This window comes from Stegodyphus dumicola, chromosome 4 (assembly GCF_044657685.1).
Source record: "Stegodyphus dumicola isolate Sdum_Otavi_A_Nest chromosome 4, ASM4465768v1".
Taxonomy (NCBI): domain Eukaryota; kingdom Metazoa; phylum Arthropoda; class Arachnida; order Araneae; family Eresidae; genus Stegodyphus; species Stegodyphus dumicola.
The window spans coordinates 127,590,595-127,609,884 of record NC_140771.1 but is presented as its reverse complement, the minus strand read 5'-3'; the positions used below and the strand labels follow the sequence as shown (position 1 = coordinate 127,609,884).

The following is a 19,290-nucleotide window of genomic DNA, read 5'->3' as shown; positions in this document are numbered from 1 at the left end:
CGCCATATGTCAGTGGTCTCAGACTCAAAGCACGTGAGGGCCGAATGCAAAATCTAAATGCAGCGAACAGGCCGAACTTTCTCTCCCCCTTTTCTGTGACTATGGTAAAAGTGTTATTTTTTAACAAAGCAAATTTTTATAATCTAAATTTAAAATTTTATTTATTAAATATTTATTAGAACGTACTTAAATAGAAATAATAATAGTACAAAGGAAAAAATCTTCAATTTGTATTAATGTCTGTCTAGAATCTACAGGTTAGATATTTTTATTGTTTACAATTTATAATTCAAACGTACTTGTAGCTAAATATTAAATTTTCAGACTGAGATTTCTTTAAATAAGTCTAATATGCTGAATTAATTACTAAATAGCTTACTTAAATTAAAAATGAACAAATTGCGAAAACTTTCCAAGGGGCACAAAACTTAAGAAAAAATAATAACAACTTATTATCTTTCTTTTGCTAATTAAATTTTTGACGAATGCAGAAAAAATACATATATTTGTATGTAAATAATTATAAACATCTTTATTTCTCACTACAACTGTCTACAATTTTCAATTACAATACTTGATGGAGTATTAATTTTGATAACGTTTGTAACCTTGGAAAAATACTCGAAACTATTTTTATACTCGAAACTATTTTTTTTTTTTTTTTTTTTTTTTTTTTTTTAGAAACTATCGAAGAAACTGTTCACATGTAAAAGTATTTCCAAATAAATCAATTGCTCTTACTTCAAAAATTCGTAACTGAAGTAAGTATTTTTTGATAAGTGCGAAAATCTAATCTAATCTGCATCTTCAAATCCTTCATTAAGATTTAAATCGCACTGAAAAATTATTAGCTCTATTTGTAGATTTTCCAGGGCGTTACCCGCGTTAATTTTTAATGGTAATAAAAATAATGTAAAATTGGACTCAGAATCATTAAGATCTTAAATCTTCCTCCAAACTTTTGCCCTAATAATTAATAGGATGATAATGCTAACAAATTTACGAGAAAGGTATTTGAGACTTCGTTTCAAATTCCTTTAGATGTAGGCAATTCTAGAACATTGTTAAAATAAAGCAGAATGAGATATTAAAGTTTAAACCCATTGCTCTTAAAAGACCTTTCATTAGCATTTTTAGGCCACATGCCGGTGAACTACATTTAAACAGTATAACTATAGTACTAAAGTAAAACATATGCGTATATTCATCAAATTAAGTCACATTATTAAGTCACAAAGAATACGCTTTTTTATTGCAGCATTTAAACCAGGCCCTTTTAGAATAATAATAATAAAAAAAAAAAATCTGCATTATCGCTTTCTTTTCCGTTATTTTATGTGAAACCCATGTGAGAAAAACAGATAATTACAGGAATACTGATATCTATAAATAAAATCTGATGTGGACACCACATAACTTTCTTGTACAGCCGATTAAATAATGCGCATTTTTTGCTACACTTCATTTAAACTTAATTCCTCGAGTTATTCTAACTTAGTTAACGATGTCTCAAGGCGAGTTGAGAAAGACATCAAAAACTGCAAAATTTGAAATTAAATATCCTGTCAATTTTTGTGGCACGAATCAAATTTTTTGTATTTTTATTTTGTTTCGTAACGAGTACAAAACTTTTCCAAACATAAGTATAGGAATCGGGAGATTGCATTTAAAAGTTAGACGTTGCTTTTTATCGGAAATTAAATTTTAAAAAAGTGGGCATTGCTAGAATATGAATATTTCCGTTATTTAAAATACTTCTATAACCGGACGTATATGACTTCGACCAATTACTGCAAAAATAAAGACTGGGTAAGCCGGGTGGATACATCCCTTAGCCCCTTACTAATCTTACATTTATAAATGCCGATTCCAATAAAATAGAGAGGTGAGCAATTAGATTTTATAGCAGTCCCATATACAAAATTTCAGAGTTCTACGGCATATTTTTTTTTTTTTTTTTTTAAGTTATGTGAAATTTATACATACATCCGTACGTACGTAGAGACATCACGGAAAAAATACCTTCTAAATCCATTTTGCAATCCGTTTTTGAAAAAAGAGTGCCTTATTATGTCCGTACTTAGAAATGTCAAGCAAACAAATCGTCCAAATGGAGTCCGAAACTATCCTTTGAAATATGATACCCGAAATGTTTTGCTATTACGGTGCTTCCTTTACTTCATACATGGAAGTAAAAATGACACTTCTATTCAAGCGGCAAACTTTTCATGAGCAAATTTGCAATTTGCGAAATAACAGTGTACGGAAGGCTGTTTTATTTACTAATTCGTTCCCACTGAAGTTTTCCATGTACAGCTTCCGTAAGATTAGTTAGCTTAGTCGGAGTTTAAAATGTTGTTCAAATCTCAAAGCAAATAAAGAGTAAAAATACAGAAAGTTAATAATCTTAAGAGTAAAAATACAGAAAGGTCAACCTTTCTGTATAATCATTTCGAATGTCATTGTTCAGAATAGAAAAACAAACCGCGAAAATCTCGAGAAGCGATTGGCTTTAAGATATTGTTTGGCACGTTGCCAACATTGATGATGCGTCTGCCGTCCTTTAGGAACGGTCGTCGCAAAAGTCGCCGAACGGCTCGGTAGTTTCAGTATGAAACGCATGGTCACTACAGGAAAGTGATTTAGTTCTATTTTGTACGTAGCGTATCGCATCTGGATTAATTCAAAATAGAAAAGCTGAATTTTCCCGATTGGTAAGTGCTCCGACTTTTCCATACTTCATTCTGGTATTTTATCACGTACTTGCATCATGGTCATTAGAAGTTTTAAAACTTCTATTTCTTCGGCTTCTTCTACTTCCAAAGACATGAGAGGCATTTTAATGAAATGAAAATTATGCGAACATTTTTGAGTTTTCATAAAACAAAAATGAGTAGGCAATTCTAGAACATTGTTAAAATAAAGCAGAATGAGATTTTAAAGTTTAAAACCATTGCTCTTAAAAGACCTTTTCATTGGCATTTTCTAAAACACTGGTCTTCAACATTTAAAACTTTACGTAATCCTTTGGAAATGTGTATGCAACTGCGGTACTTTGGATGAAGCTATAGTATAACAATGGAATTAAAGTAAACTGTATGCATATAAAACAATAAATTACATAGGCATGAACATAAAACGTATTAAACATTTAATAAAATTTATAAAATTAAAAACATTTTACTGTATAGTCAGTGATGTGGTTACCCTTATTTATGCTTGCACAATTCATTGGTTGATTGGAAGGTACAGCCAAAAGTCATCATCAGGATTCAGCCATTTCTTGCATTTAAAGGTGTAATAAATAATTCACAGTGCTTTGTAATTAGAAACTCTTCGCTGCACCTCACGAATTTTGAATTTTTATGACATATCTCTATATGTTTTATCTACTGGCCGACACTGAGAATTGCTATTCTAGAAAGTTTTAAATCTTTGATTTCACTCTCCATTTACGAAACAAAAGTATTTTTGATGGACTTTTTGTCGGTATATTTATTTATACAGTAAGGAAATAATAATAAAAAAAATATGTATCCTTCATGGTTAAAAAAACAAATTTTTGTAATTTTCGTATTTTATGATAATGTTTGTAGCAGTTGACGAAAAATTAATAAAAGTTTTTACGTTTCTATTTCGTATTCTATTTACGGAAGTATATTTATATACATAGCTAGGTATTTTTTATTTTTCGTTATTGTAGATGTTAGAGTACCGAATTACATTTAGTTATTTATTTTTCGTTAATATATGCATAATTATTCATTTGTAGGTAATATATACATAGTTATTTATTTTTCATTAATGCAGATATTAGTATTTATTTTTCATTAATGCAGATATTAGTATTTATTTTTCGTTAATGTAGATTTTAGTATAAGCTTTCAGAAAACCTAGAAACTTAAGTGTATGCTGAAGAAAAGTTTGTTTGGAGATCAACAGAATAACAAATTGGGACAAATAGTTAATAAATTAGCATAATATAATATTTAAAAATTTTTCATGAATGACACATCTACGTGGAAATCATTAAGATGCATTTATTATAAAATCATCAAAAGGAAGCATTATAATTTCAAATTATCAGTTTGAACCCATATTTAGCATCTGTGTGACGTTAAATTTTTTTAATAGGCAAATTAATAATTTATTTATCAAATTTGCATATTAATAAGTTAGTCGTAATGAAATCATTAATAGTTGGGAACAGATCTTGAAAGTTCGAGCTCTCGCTGTGAACCGAGCCCTAAACCACCCAACTGCTAACTGAATATGCTGACCGCTTCATTACAATCACACATAACTGCCGAGCATTTAACTCTTTGTAAATCATTTCGAAGCATACATAATTCAATAAAACTGCTTCTTACAGTTCATGATCAAACTGATAATTAAGAAAGAGTGGTATTTTTCCTTTTTCTTAAAAAAATATTTTGAAATAATTGTGTAGTAATTTTAAAGTGTAGTGTGGTTATCGAGGTTTAGGCAAACGTAACATTAAAAAACTGCTGAAATTTTTGAAAACATATTATCTCTATCCTGATAAATTTACATTTTTGTATGCAGCAAAATTCTTAAGTGCCTGAAATATTTGGGATTTTAATCTATTTGGATATGTATTAATTGCACAGTTTAACCAGAATTCAACAAATATATTAGTTGAGTATATGATAAGAAGATCTCAGTGTTGTTTTGCCTGAAAAACCGTCAAAGCCATTTCATAATAAAGATCTGCGTATTACGTCTTGAATGGAATATTTTCCCTTGATATTTTTAATGCCTAAAATAAATGATTAACTATATTTACAATTGCATATCATTAAATTATGTATTGTGGCATAAATGTACTGTAATGCTCATGGTTGCATTGCTGTAAGTATACTTGCATTCGTAGAATATAATCTTAAAGGATGATGTACTTAGTCATTAACATCCTAATGTCATTTTGTTATGTCTGCGCATGACTGAAACCTCGACACTTGAGGATATGATTAGAAACCGTGTTGAGAACGCCACTTCGAGTGCGACATCTCTTGGTATATACTGGTGGTTCGACACTGTACTCTCAGCCCTGTTTAGAGGCGGCACATGCTATACAGGCTGCAGCCTAAGGTGCCAATCTTCAAGAAGTCTCCAGTTAAGTAGTTCTCTAAAGCGATAGCTAAGCAAAGGTCTATTTTGCTTATAATTATTAATGTATTTAATTTTCAGGAGGTGGCAACTGTACTGATCACTTAGAGCGCCGAAAATGCTGGAGCTGGCTCTTTGTACGGGCCAGTTTTATGAATCTTGATAATTTTGCTAGTACAAAAGTTTCAATACTTAATGGGTTTGAAGTTTATACATGGTTTTAACGGTAAACTTTTCATAGTCGTAAGTTAACCTGCGATATTATAGATGCACGTATATTGCAAAAATGTACACTACTTCGAATTTCCTGAGCGTGATGGAATATCACAGCCCTTCGAATCTCTAAACAAAAGTCTAATGCACAGACAAAGAAATTGTTAATTTAGAGTACGGCAAAGTATTGGCAAACTATCTCCCTAAGAGAGGCGATGCCTTTATGGAAGATTTTGAGAGAATCTGGCTTGTATTTTTGTTATATATTCAGGAAACTATGGTATACAGAGGAAATGAGCACTTTATATCCAAAATTTATTCTTCTTACATCCTGACGAATTTGTATTTAAAATTTTCCAGGCTGCTCTTAGAAAGACTGAGAAGATAGTTAATGCTGAAGGCGATTGATTTTCCACCGCTGAGCTGCTCATAAAGCGATTTTAGTTCTATAAGATTTGCATTTTAAATTATTTTGCATCTAAGTTTTTCCCAAATCTTCCCAGAAGAAAATAAATAAACATATAAACTATAACAGACAATTTTATTTTTAAATATTTTTGAGAAAGAAAATCGATTTAGCTCGTTTATAGTTATTGAATTCTCCTAGAAGATAACAAGCGGCTGCTTTACTCAGTGATAGTCAACTTTTCATACGTATATATTTATGCAAATTATTAAACTTTAAATAATGTCCTGTAGTGTAAATAAATTTTGAAAAACCTACCAATGTTCGTATTTAAGTTGCGTAAGAAGCAAACAGAATTAGGGGTGCAATACTTCCTTTAAGCTCACACTATACAAATTAGCATATTTATTTGCTTTATTCACTGCATTCACAGACCTGAAATTTCTCCATGAAATTAGGGGGGAAAACCCCCTCTGCATTCCAGAGTAATTTTCACACAAGCAGTGGTGCTAAAAAAATTTATTCTACGAATAAGAAAACTTCTATGTGTTATATAACTGTGATAACTTTAGAAGCTTCTAATTTTCTCAAATAAAAATAATCATTAATTTCTCATTTAATCCTTTCTTTGATCGAATCACATATTGTACTTTGTAATCGTAGAGTTACAGTAAAAATGTGCGGAAATTGCGCGAGGAAATGCTGTATATTGCAACTAGTACATTTTCAATACATTTTTGAACTGTTCCAGATATTTACTGCTATGTTGTAGTTAAGTAAAAGAACTGTAGTGATGCTATTATTTCTAATCCTTCTTTCCATAATCACATGTATAAAAGATCAGAAATAAAACCTGACTGGATGTTAAACGAAAAAGAATTCTCCACTACACAGACGACTATTAACATTTTTTAAATTAGTCCTTATGTGTGAAATTTACAGTCAACTTCCGATTAATAGGATTAATACCGGAAATGATGTCTACGGTTAATTCAAAACCACAGTTAATCCGAGGGCGTTTCAAAAAAAAGATCAGAAATAAAACCCGACTGGATGTTAAACGAAAAAGAATTCTCCACTACACATACGACTATTAACATTTTTTAAATTAGTCCTTATGTGTGAAATTTACAGTCAACTTCCGATTAATAGGATTAATACCGGAAATGATGTCTACGGTTAATTCAAAACCACAGTTAATCCCAGGGCGTTTCAAAAGCAAAGGAAAGGGAAATAACATATAGTATAACAGAAAAATATTATTTATAATTTATCTGCATTTTCAAGCTGTTTAATTTAAAGAATTTCATTTGATGAGTCATTAAATCAGTATTTAAAACAAAAAGGACGAATAATTACCATTATAAATGTAGAAATTAAGTTATAAATAGTATGAACAAACATTATTTGCAAAAATATTTGAGCGATGTCTTTAACAATGATTATCAATGCTTATAAACACCGAAGATCTCGTTTCCTGCATTTGGTTTTCGACACGCACAGATAAACTGCATAATGTTGTGGCTAAAAATTACTCTTTAATGCCATAACATCAAATGCCATCACTGATATTATCGTAGGCAGTGACAACTCGTAGTTCTTTTTCTTCTCATATTTTCTGTAGATACTTTTGTTTTCCGCTGATGACGGTAACACGATAGTAAGTTTTCCACCGTTCTACAGAAAAGTAATTTAAATGTTTTTTAGACAAAGCCCGTTTAATCTGCCAACGGTTAATCGGGAAATGACTGTAGTTGTCTTCAGCTGATAGTATCCTTGGCAAAATCTGAAAAAGAAAATGAAGAGTTCCTTTGTGCTTTCCTCACATGGAAAAGAGCGTGCTTCTTTTCATGCTTCTGGGCTGACTGACTGAAGATAAGACTGATAGAAATCAAACAGGAGCTTGTTCAAAAGCTTTGGTTACCAAAAAAGGAAATTAAAACTAAAGAGAGGCATAAAAGAAATTTATTTGATTTTCCTATAAAGTGAAGAGTTTAGGCAAAGAATTTAGTGATAAAATAATTCAAAAGAGTATTCTTTTTAATAAATTTTGAAGTTACTGATTTTGAATTTCATTCTTAAGTTTACATAATACTTAAATGCATTGAAATAGTTTTTTTTAAATTAAGCACTTAAAATTAATTTTTAATTCTAAGCAAAATATCATATTTTATTAATGAACGCATCTGAAACATATAAAATTTAGGCATTATTTTATTATTGTAAAAATATAACACATTTTTTATTATTATGAAAAAATTAAAAAGTTTATTGGGCATGTGCTTTTCCTTAACCACTGCTAAATATCTTCAAACAGAATTCGAAATTAGAGCTTTAGGGCTTATTACATATTTTTGTTTAAATCTGAAGAATGGTTGATTTTTGTCGATTAGAGAATTTCATTTAGTAGCAACATGATGAAAAGTAATTTTTCCTTGCTTATGTTTTTTAACGAATGATAATGTGCAGTTTTCATTCATTTCGTACATTAAGATCTCGTTATATTCGATACCTTTGTTAATCATCAGATTGACATAGGTATTATATTGATTCAGAGATGGAAACTTAAAAAGATTGAGATTCCGTGTTGGGAGGAGTTGGTAATGTGATATTGGAATATTACGGATTTGCTAAAAGACTTTCTCCTCCAAATATCTGGTGAAAATGCGTAGGTTAAGACTGTTCGCCGCAGTAAAGCGAAACTTAGTGAATCTTCGCACTCGTAAAAAATATGAAAAGCATAGTTAATAGTATCATTTCTAATGAATTGACTGATAAAACTAAAATCCTAATCGATAACATTTTAGTTTTTTAAAATTAAATGTGTGTTTAAAAAACTAAAACGCTATTGATTAGGATTTAATGTTTTGTTCCAATTAGAAATTTTAGTGTTTTGTTCCAGTTAAAAATTTTCTTAAATTTTGGTACTTCTTTCGCCTTACTTTATAATCAATCCTCTTAAGACTTTTCTGAAAATTTTCGTTTTCATTTGCAGTGTATTTTCTTTTGCCATTGTTATTAAGAAAGATTAATGAAATATTTGTTGACCCAGTTTTTTTTAATCTAATAGAATATAGTTCGTAAATGTATTGTACATTCTATTAGGTTATGAACTTTGATTTTAATTTCAATTAAGGACTTATATTTGCTTCAAGTGTTCTTTTTTGTTTACTGTATGTTATATTTTGGAATTTTATTATCACACGAAAAAGAAATATAAAAAGGTTTGCTGTGAAAGTGCTCTTATTTTAATATGAAAACTAAATTAATTCATTTAAATCTTCGTATCTGATAAAGAAAAAAAACGTCTAAGAATAAAATGAATAGGTGAATCTTACCATTTTCTGAAAATCCTCTCATTTACTTGAAGTTTTTGTAACATTATTGTTGAGAGTAGAGAGTGTTTTAGGAGCTGGAAATGTAATTTACGCATTCAACTTTCTGAGAGTTTAATTTCACTTTTGCCATGATTGCTGTAATTTCTTTAGAATTATAGAAATTTGTGAAGAACGTTGTAAGACTTAGGGTAATAACTTCAAAGTCCTGGTTTTGATTTTAATTTAGAATTATTTCACAGCTATTTTTCGCATAAATTCCAATGGAAGACTGCATCAAATAACCTAATAACTCAAATAGAAATTTAAAAAATGATGAGAAAAATTTGTAATTCACGGGTATATTCGGTATTTTTTTTACTTATTACGTTGCTTCGCCCTTAGGCACTACACGGAAAGGCACTATACTTATCCAGTGTACACTTATCCCTTAGGCACTACACTTATCCAATTTAGGCTAATTGGACGAATATTCATTTCCGTATTTATTGTTTCTTAAAGAATTTGAATAAGTAAAGATGTTTTGTTCGTAGAACATAATTCCTTTAAAACACTTTGGCTATCTGTATAAGTGCTTGAACATTGTGACTTATTACTTTTGGGAAAAGCATTTAGCCATAAAAAGGCTTCCTTCAAAGCTATTGCTTCGGCTTGGAAAACTGTGTTTGAATCATTAGTCTAAATTTTTTACATAGTATAACTTCTTTATCTTCGTAAGCTGTAAATGCTGCTCCAACATTATCTTGGATCATTTGTAAAAATTTCTATTCCCTTTCCTCTTGGAACATTCATATGCCAAGCGATTGGTGTTGATTGAACTGAGTATTTGCTCAATTGTGGGACTTATACTTCCACTATAGAACTTAAAATATTAATTCATCTGTCATGCAGTTGTCTTGAAAGTGAAAGGGACGGTATAACTTTGATTCCTTTTCTGTTTTAATATGTGATGGAAGCGCTCCAACAAGAACTTGAAGAGCAGTTGTTGGTGTAGCACAAAACGTTTTATATATGCAGTAATACTATTCGTTGAATTTGTAACAATTTATTTGTTGCCCTTGCCGTGCCACTATAATGCCACTATACAGGGCAGTCGTACAATAATAACCTTACAATTGCTCTTAAATACAGTGCTTTCAATATTTTACCTCTAAGTCCCCATTTGTGCGTCATACGACGATTTAAATAGTTTACCATTGTTTGTGTTTCGATCTCGCACTTCCGAGAAGTGCGGAAGGCAAACAAGCTTTCTTCAGTAAGACAGCGTTATGAGACGAATATGTCACGATTCATAATTTCAGGAGCCATGGTCCAATTCAGTAGCAGAACTACTCGTATTATTATTTTTTTGTGTGCGAATAATTAGTTAAGACCCTCACTAGAGAAAATAATTGCTACTTTTAGTGCCTTTGGGTAGTGCGAATAATACGTTTCCAAAGTTAAGCATCATGCCATTTGTAGTGCATATTATTATGCACCACTTTTTTTATTTTTATTTTTATTTTTTTTTATTTTTTTTTTTTTTTTTTTTTTTGTAATAATATCAGTAACACGCTCAGCTGGCTTGTAAGGATCCTAAGTTTCACTAACGTTTATTTTATTTTAAAACTGTACTATCACTTCTTATTTTCTACTTCTGGCCAGAATTAAATGCTTTAACTTGTTTATGCAAATTGTTTTGCTAACACGCAAGTATTTAAGTTATGGCCTTTTGCCAAGAATTAGAGAGAGAAGGAGATTTAGGCTGCACTCTTACGAGTTTTCACTCGGTTGCTGTTTGCCTTTAAGGCCAGAGGTTTATCCCTCTTGATATTTGAAAACGTATTGTAGTTTCAGCAGCTCGGCGTACTACATACGTACCCTTTTAAATAAAGGCCAGTCTTAGTGCTAGGCATTTGTATACTACACTCATGTCCATAAATTAAGGATAATGCAAAATCAGGCAAAGGAAGAGTTAGAAGCAAAACAAATTTGACTTATTTGTAAAGCTTATTTATTAAACAAAAGGTAAAGAGCAAAAAAAGATGCTATATGTTTTGATATTATTAAAAAAATTAGCGATTTTTTCTCCCTGGAGCAAATTACAAAAAAAACCTATTTAGAAAAAAACAATATTACATGGTTGGTATGATTGTTAATACATTGTATGTCTCCCAGACCATGCAATACAGTCCATACAACGCCCAGGCATGCTGAGTATCAAATTATCGATCTGATCTTGGGGGATATTACATCACTCAAAAAGAAATGATCTCCGAAGTTCCGTCAGACATGTAGGAGGAGGTTGACGGGCTGCAACTTGTCGGCCAAGCATATCCCACACGTGCTCTACTGGATTCAAGTCCGGTGAGAATGCTGGCCAGTCCATACGGGTGATATCCTCCGATTGAAGGCATTCGCTTACGATGTTTGCACGGTGAGGACGGGCGTTGTCATACACAAACACAAATTTTGCGCTCATGGCGCCCCGAAACAAACGTACATGTTGTTCCAGAATGACGTCCCGATAGATTTGGCTTGTCATGGATCCAATTTGAACATGCAGGTCAGTTTTGGAACCCAGAATAATTCCACGCCAAACGAGCACTCCTGCACCACCGTAACGGTGTCGTTCAATGATGTTTTCTTGGTGGTAGCGGGTACCTGGAGCTCTTCATATGAAAGTCCGGCGAGAATCAGACTGCAAGCTAAACCTGGACTCGTCGGAAACATCACACAAGCCCACTGTTGCGGTGTCCACAATGCATGCTCTCTACTCCAGGCTAACTGCAGGCGACAGTGAGTTGCAGTAAGTGGAACGCATCTGACAGGTCTATGAGCATATAGACCAATCTGCCCTAAGCGTCTGTACACGGTCTGCCTTGAAATTTGTCGTACCAGTGGCTGAAGAGAGCTGACGAGACAGGTCTGAGGCTGTGCTCCGCCTGTTTCTTTTGGCAGTAACTGCCAAATACCGGTCCTCATTCGGCGTTGTAATTCTGGGGCGACTTGTGCTATAACGTCTGCTCACATTACCATCATCTTGGAATTGTTGCCAAAGCCTGGAGATGACACTCTGGGCAATTCCAAGTTCGTCTGATACTTCCATTTGGGTACGCCCACATTCCAGACGGCCGATAATTCTACCACGTAAAAAATCATCCAAATACGTCCTTTGGGTCATAACTATTCGGTTATTGCACTGAAATGCTTATAAAGCGCCTAAAATTTTACTTCTTTGCCTGTATTCCTTATATATCACTCTCTTACACTCTCGTCATTGTGACGTACCATCGGTGTCATTTGGTTACTTCCTGAAATTTGCATATGATTCTTGAAGATGTGTGTAGTGATTTTACAGGTGATATATTTATTTTAGAGTTCGATTTCCGCGTGACTCCGAATCATCCTTAATTTATGGACATAAGTGTAATTCAAAGTTAGCTTTTAGTTAGAGTTTTAGTTAGTAGTTTTATACTTTTACGTTCAGACCACAAGTTTTTGGTCTCTGTATCCCGAAGTACGGAAGCACCTGTAAAGCAATAGAGAATAAAGGGTTTAGTATACCCTTCCTGCTGGTGTCGTCTATTCCACACAATCTGGAACAGAACTTTAGTAAGTTCCCTCTTCTTATTCAGGATACAATATGTTCCCGAAGCAAGTGAAGAGACATACATCTCCTGACAGTGGCGCCCGAAAAAAATAACCATGGCCGAGTTTCAAGAAGAAGCTGAGGTGCCTGCAGCAGCGGCTCAGAATCCAGAAATACCAGCTGCCGCCCTGGAAGGATTTGGTTACATCGTCCAGACCATGCGCGCATCGATGAAACCAGCAACAAGCTTTGACGGAAACTCACCGGTAACCAATTTTTTGGAAACATTGGATGACCACTTCATACTATATCCAGTCCATGAGTTCCAGAAAGTAACTTTAGCTACAAGCGCTTAATTGGTTCAAATGTATCGGAAGAAACCTCTTGGGTCAAGTGGGAAGTCCCACCTACACTTATGAAAATTTCATGACTGCCTTGGTAAAGGCCTTCCCTGTCGTAAGAAATCCTGCCAAATTGGAGACAGAACTCTTCAGCATATACCAACAACGAATTGAAAATCTCTCAAGCTTTAAGAAAAATACACGTCTTTAAACTTACGTCGGACGTAATGGACGTAAACGTCGGACGTATGGAAGCCGGACAGATCGTGAAATAATCCAAGTAATTTTGCCTAGGTTACTTCTCCAAGTACAAGACTTCATTGAATTAAAGAATCCAACGACATTGGAAAAGTTATTTGAGCTCGCAATCCAGTTTTAAAGTAGAAGAACGGCGGACATTGAAAGATGACGCCATCACGAGCAACGAAGCCAATTTTGTGCGCCAAGACCACAGCAGAGGCAAGAACACGGCTACGGAAGCAAGTCGAATCAATGATCAAAGAAACCCGAGTATCCAAAAACAACCGGCGAACGTCAACAGTTCAATAATAAGCCAGGAATAAAGTTTGAAGGCCAGCGGAATTTGATTCTTCCAAAGATTGAAGTTTTGGTGAACAATACACTGACTACCAATAAGTATTTGGACACCTATGCAAATGACGATATCTGCGGTCCTAAGGTACGTCACGGACTCCGCCGGTATATATCGTGTAGGAAACAGCATCGGCTTTAGTCGCATGCAAGATGCCTCGCAGTTCGGAGCTCTCTGATTTCGAGAAAGGTATAATTATCGGGTATCACAAATGTAGCCGATCCTTAAGGGACATATCTAGCGATCTGAAGTACCCAAAATCGACAGTGGCCTATGTGTTTAAGAAGTGGAAGGTGAGCGGTGATTGTCGGAATGTGCCCCGAGTCGGCAGACCTTCGAAACTGGGAGATAGAGACCGACGAGTGCTGTCCAGAGAAATTCGGAGAAGCCGCACCCAACCGATGGTCCCCATCCGCGAGGAGTTTCAACAGGCATCCGGGAGTATTGTTTCAATGAATACCATCCGTAAGGAAGCACATCTGCTTGGTTTTCATGGTCTTGCTACTGCCCATAAGCCTTTGATCACAAAGTCTAACCGCGCTGCTCGGTTAATGTGGTGCAAAGCACATCGAAATTGGACCGTAGATCAGTGGAAACGGGTTCTTTGGAGTGACGAATCAAGGTTCACCCTTTACCGTTCGGATGGCAGGGTCTGGGTCTGGCGTCTACCTCGAGAACGTCTCCTGCCAGAATGCATTGTGCCAATAGTCAAGTTCGGCGGAGGTGGAATTATGGTCTGGGGGTGTTTCTCCTGGTATGGGCTGGGACCTTTGGTCCCCATTCATGGTAACCTCAACTCCGATGCCTACTGCACTATTTTGGATGGCAATGTGCTTCCTACGTTGTGGCAGTTTTACGGGTTGAACCCCTGTTACTTTCAGGACGACAGTGCCAGTTGTCATGTTTCGACGTTAACCAAGGCTTGGTATGGTGCCAATGGAGTTCATCGAATGGACTGTCCTGCCCAGAGTCCAGACCTGAACCCTATCGAGAACCTCTGAGACGAGCTGCATCGCCTAATTCAGGGGTGCACTACCCGTGCAAAATCGGTGAAGGAACTTCTATGTCTTCTCCAAGCCGAGTGGAATGAAACACCACTAGCTGTCATACAAAGACTTGTGGAAAGTATGCCCCGGAGGGTCCACGCTGTAACTACCTCTCGTGGAGGCTCTACCAACTATTGATTTTGAATAAAGTTAGTTTTTCTTTTCTAGCACAGGTGTCCAAATACTTATTGGTAGTCAGTGTATTCCAGCCACCGCACTCCTGGATACAGGCGCGCAGTGTTGCTGTGTGGCAGAAGATTTTTTAGGAAATACTTCCGTAAATATAGAATATATAATTCGGATAATACGACAGTGTTAGCTGCCCAGGGGGAACGATGCAAATGCATAGGTAAAATACCACTCTACACCCGTATTAAGGATGAGCAAGTAAATTTTTTTTTTTTTTATCGTAAGAAATCTGCAAGCACATATAATTTTAAGGATAGATTTTCTTTCAGAGGCCGAAGCAACATTTGATTTTATTTAAGCTTCTCTTAAGCTGACCATGAAACCGGTGCTGGAAGTAAAAACAGAACCGCCCACCTTAAATCTCCACCACCTAACTACGGGAGAACAAGAAAAAAATCGCCAAGTGTTAAGTGAATTTTCTTCTTTATTAAGTGATATTTCCGGATTTACTCAGATTACAAATCATGAAATCGATACAGGAGATTCACTGCCAGTTCGCCACAAGCCATATCGCTATAATAAGACTAAAGAAAAAATTATAGTGTGGCACATTCGAGATATGATAAGTAAAAGGATCATAACGCCCATCTCGAGTAGTTATGCCAGCCCGGTTGTGTTATGTAAGAAAAATAATGATTATCCAGTTACACATCCAAAACGGTGGCGTTTCGCAATTGAATATCGTAAGTTGAATAACATTACTAAATACCAGGTATATCCGTTACGTATTATTGAAGAAATTTTAAGGAACATAACTTCTACGAAATACATGACTACGTTAGATTTAACGACAGGCTATTTTCAAATAGGTATAAAACCAGAAGATTTTCCTAAGAAGATGTGCCTGCTTTTATAACTCTGGCACTTATGCATTCTTGCGTATGCCGTTTGGCCTTTCAGGGGCACCGGCAACATTTCAGCGATGTATGGACATTGTGTTAAGACCTGTTCTAGGAAAGAACACATTTATATATTTAGACTATATTATTATTACTAGTGATAATTTGGATCAACATATAAAAGATTTGAGAGAAGTGTTTTCATTATTAAATGAGGCCGGTCTAAAAGTTAATGTTGAAAAGTGTAAATTTGCAGCCACTGAATTAAAATATTTGGGATATAAAATATCTCAAAAAGGAATCGAGACGGACAAATCAAAAATAATCGCCATTCACAAGTATCCGCCGCCAAATACGGCGAAGAAGCTGCCTTCTTTTCTAGGACTTTGTTCATATTATAGGTCCTTTATAAAAAACTTTGCAACTATTGCTGAACCATTGTTAAAATTAAAAAGGAAAAAGACAAGATTCTCGTGGACGGCCGAAGCCAATAGTGCTTTTGAAAAATTAAAACAAGCGTTAACACAAGCCCCTGTTTTGAAATTTCCTGAGAACGACGAGAATTTAGAAATTTCTGCAGACGCTTCGGATTATGTTGTAGGAGCAGTACTTTCCCAAAATCAGAAGCCCGTGCCCTTTTTAGTAGAACTTTAAATGAAACTCAAAGAAATTATTCCACAACTGAGAGAGAGGCATTTGCAGTTTTTGTTAGCAGTGCAGAAGTTCCGAGTCTCTTTTGGAAGTGCGCCAGTAACAGTGTATTTTGATCATGCGGCGGTAACTAGATTATACTCATGGAAAAACTTATCCACAAGGTTAATAAAATGGGCACTCAAGTTACAGGAGTACAATTTGGTAATTAAACACACCCCCGGAATGAAAAATATCGTTACAGTTGCTGTTCCGGTTTGACTAGATCTTTCACTATGCCGATGTTCCGGTTTGATTGGAAACAAACTTTTCTCTGCCTCGAAATGGCAACAGTGAGAATTTGACTTTCGATCGTTATGACGCAGCTAGAACGTTGCTCATGAGATGTAACATTAGATTCGATTCTAGATTCTAGATTAGATAATTTGTTTAGTATTTAATAAATCCTTTTAAAACTTAGATTGAGTATTTGGTCATAGAATTATAACTGAAACACCGCTTGCAGAAATTTAGATGTGGCATTTAGATACGTCGTTAGATTCATAGTTAGATGCGTAGGCAACGCCATCCACTTGATTCGATTAGTGCACATTAGTGCGTAGATAAACATTTTTTGGTGCATCGGCCGGGAAGCCGGCTAATATTCGAAAATATGGATTCGTAAGTATGGATGCCTGCAAACAGGGTAGGATAAGTTTTCTATTTTAAAGTAATTATGGGAGATCCTGCCGCTAAGCTTAAATCGAAACGCAAAGTATTACGGACCGCAGTGTCCAAGGTACTAAAGAAAATTGAGACAGAATTAAGCAAAGATGACCTTAGTATAAATGTAATAGAAGAAACTTTAGACATATTAAACGAAAAAGCAAAAACTCTTGAGTGATTTAAACAGTCAAATAGAACGGAATTTGAAGGTCGCAGAGGATGAATTTGAACATGAAGTTTCATTCGCTCTAGAATATGAAGAAAAAATCCCAACTGTGGCAATTTAGAGCAAGAAAAAAAAATTGAAGGAATTACACAAACTCGAAAATTCGGATAAAGAAAGTATGAGCATTCCTAATGAAACCAATATAGATTCCAAACTTGAAAGTAATAAATTTATTCGCCTTCCAAAATTGACTATCTCTAAATTTCTTGGTGATTCTAGCAATTGACAAGAATTTTGAAGTCAATTCCAGGCAGCTATCCTTAACAATGACTCATTATCGAAAGTAAATAAGTTCAGTTACTTAGTCGTTACTAGGTGGGGTAGCTTATAATGCCGTTTCCAGACTTTCGCTTACAAATGAGAACTATGATTCAGCTATAGAATTGTTAATTAACAGGTTTGAGAGAAAAGATATGGTAATAAATGCTCACATGAATACACTGTTAAATATTTCCCCTGTTAAAAATGTAAGAGATATAGAAAATCTTAGGAATTTATATGATCAGTGTGAAACTCAAATTAGATGCATAAAGTCAATGAACGTGGTATCAGAAACTTACGGTAGTTTACTTTGCCCAATATTGTTAACATTAATTCCATCAGAGATGACATTAGAATACAGTCGCAGTAGAAACAGTGACCAAACATGGAACGTTAACGAATTGATGGAATTTATTCTTAAAGAAATCGAAAGCCGCGAAAGAGCTACGCAGTTTGTAGGGTTTATATTTATTTTAACTAACATTTATTTTAAGTTTAAACTATCTTTCCTGTCAAGCCTTACTTTCCCCTGGAACTGCCAATGCCAGAATATGTAAATTTGAGTAGAACGCGCAAGCATTCAAATTATCAGCGGAAGTAGTATGATTTAAATAGAAGGAAACAAGTTCGGTGAGAGAGTTATTCTTACTTCGCGAGCGCGGAGGTAGAAATCGAGAATTAAAGAACCCCGCGTTGCGGCCTATGTGCTTGGCGGGAAGTAGTTGCAATTGTTCCAGTGAGCTTCAAGTCTGCTGAATTAGCTGCGGCTTTTGTAAAACGCGGTGAGTTAGTTATTTTAGAGAGCCTCGTAGTTAGAATATTGTCTTTACTTTCTTTTCAGGTTTTTATTTTTATTTGACTGCCTAGTTGGCAAAGTTTGTAAGCGTCAAGAGGACGCAATTGTAAATTAGTACGTTGAATAAAAAGGGACTCAAACCCTTTATAAGACTCTGTGGTTTATACAAGCTTTCACAGTCACCTCTTGGTTGCGTGCTAGTTAGAGGCGCGCAACGTTATATTGGCGCCCGAACACTTATCGAACTGAAATGGCCGAAAACTGGATGGAAGCCGCTGGACAACACCAAGAAATGACAACGCAGTTAGAAGGATTTGGATACCTGGTCCAGACTTTGAGAGCATCAATCAAGCCAAACGTCTATTTCGACGGAAAAAATTCGGTGTCCGTATTTTTAGAAGGTATAGAAAACCACTTTCAGCTCTACCCTGTGCCTAAAAGACAAAAAGTTGCCATCGCCACATCAGCACTAAGAGGACAGGCCGCGCTATGGTGGAAAAATATAGGAAAATTTCTACTAAATAAATTTGGAAGCTCGACGTATACATTTGAAAATTTCAAAAAATCGTTAGTAAAGGCCTTCCCCATAGTGAAAGATCGCGCACGGCTGGAAGCCGAGCTATATAGTTTCTATCAACGGGATACAGCACAATTGACGGACTTTATTTTACGAAAAATCAAGCTAACGGATATGCTGTATGGCAAGAAACCTGATGCGGAGATTATTGAAATAATATTACCAAGATTGTTACCCGCTGTCCAAGACTACTTTGAAATTAGAAACCCAACCACATTGCAGGAACTTTTCGAATTGGCGGTGAAATTTCAAAATCGCAGAATCGCGGAAAGAGCGAGAGGGGAAACATATTCTCAAAGTACCAGAAGGAAGGAGGAAACAAGAAATGGAAATCGCTCATATGGGGGAAAGAACTATCAAGCTAACGCATCGAAACTTGAAGGGCAAGGCCCAAAAAGAAAATTTGAAAATA

General features: G+C 34.9%; 1 protein-coding gene across 2 annotated transcripts in view; it reads left to right on the top strand.

Annotated features, from left to right (window-relative positions):
• Positions 1-2,569: 2,569 nt before the first annotated feature.
• Positions 2,570-19,290, top strand: part of EndoA (SH3 domain containing GRB2 like, endophilin-A) — a 316,532-nt gene continuing 299,811 nt past the window's right edge. Inside the window, exon 1 of one of the 2 annotated variants that reach the window (XM_085815416.1) lies at positions 2,570-2,714. The gene's annotated coding sequence lies outside the window, so the exon portion shown is untranslated. The remainder of the gene's footprint in view (positions 2,715-19,290) is intronic. The other variant, XM_085815417.1, reaches the window with a different exon arrangement.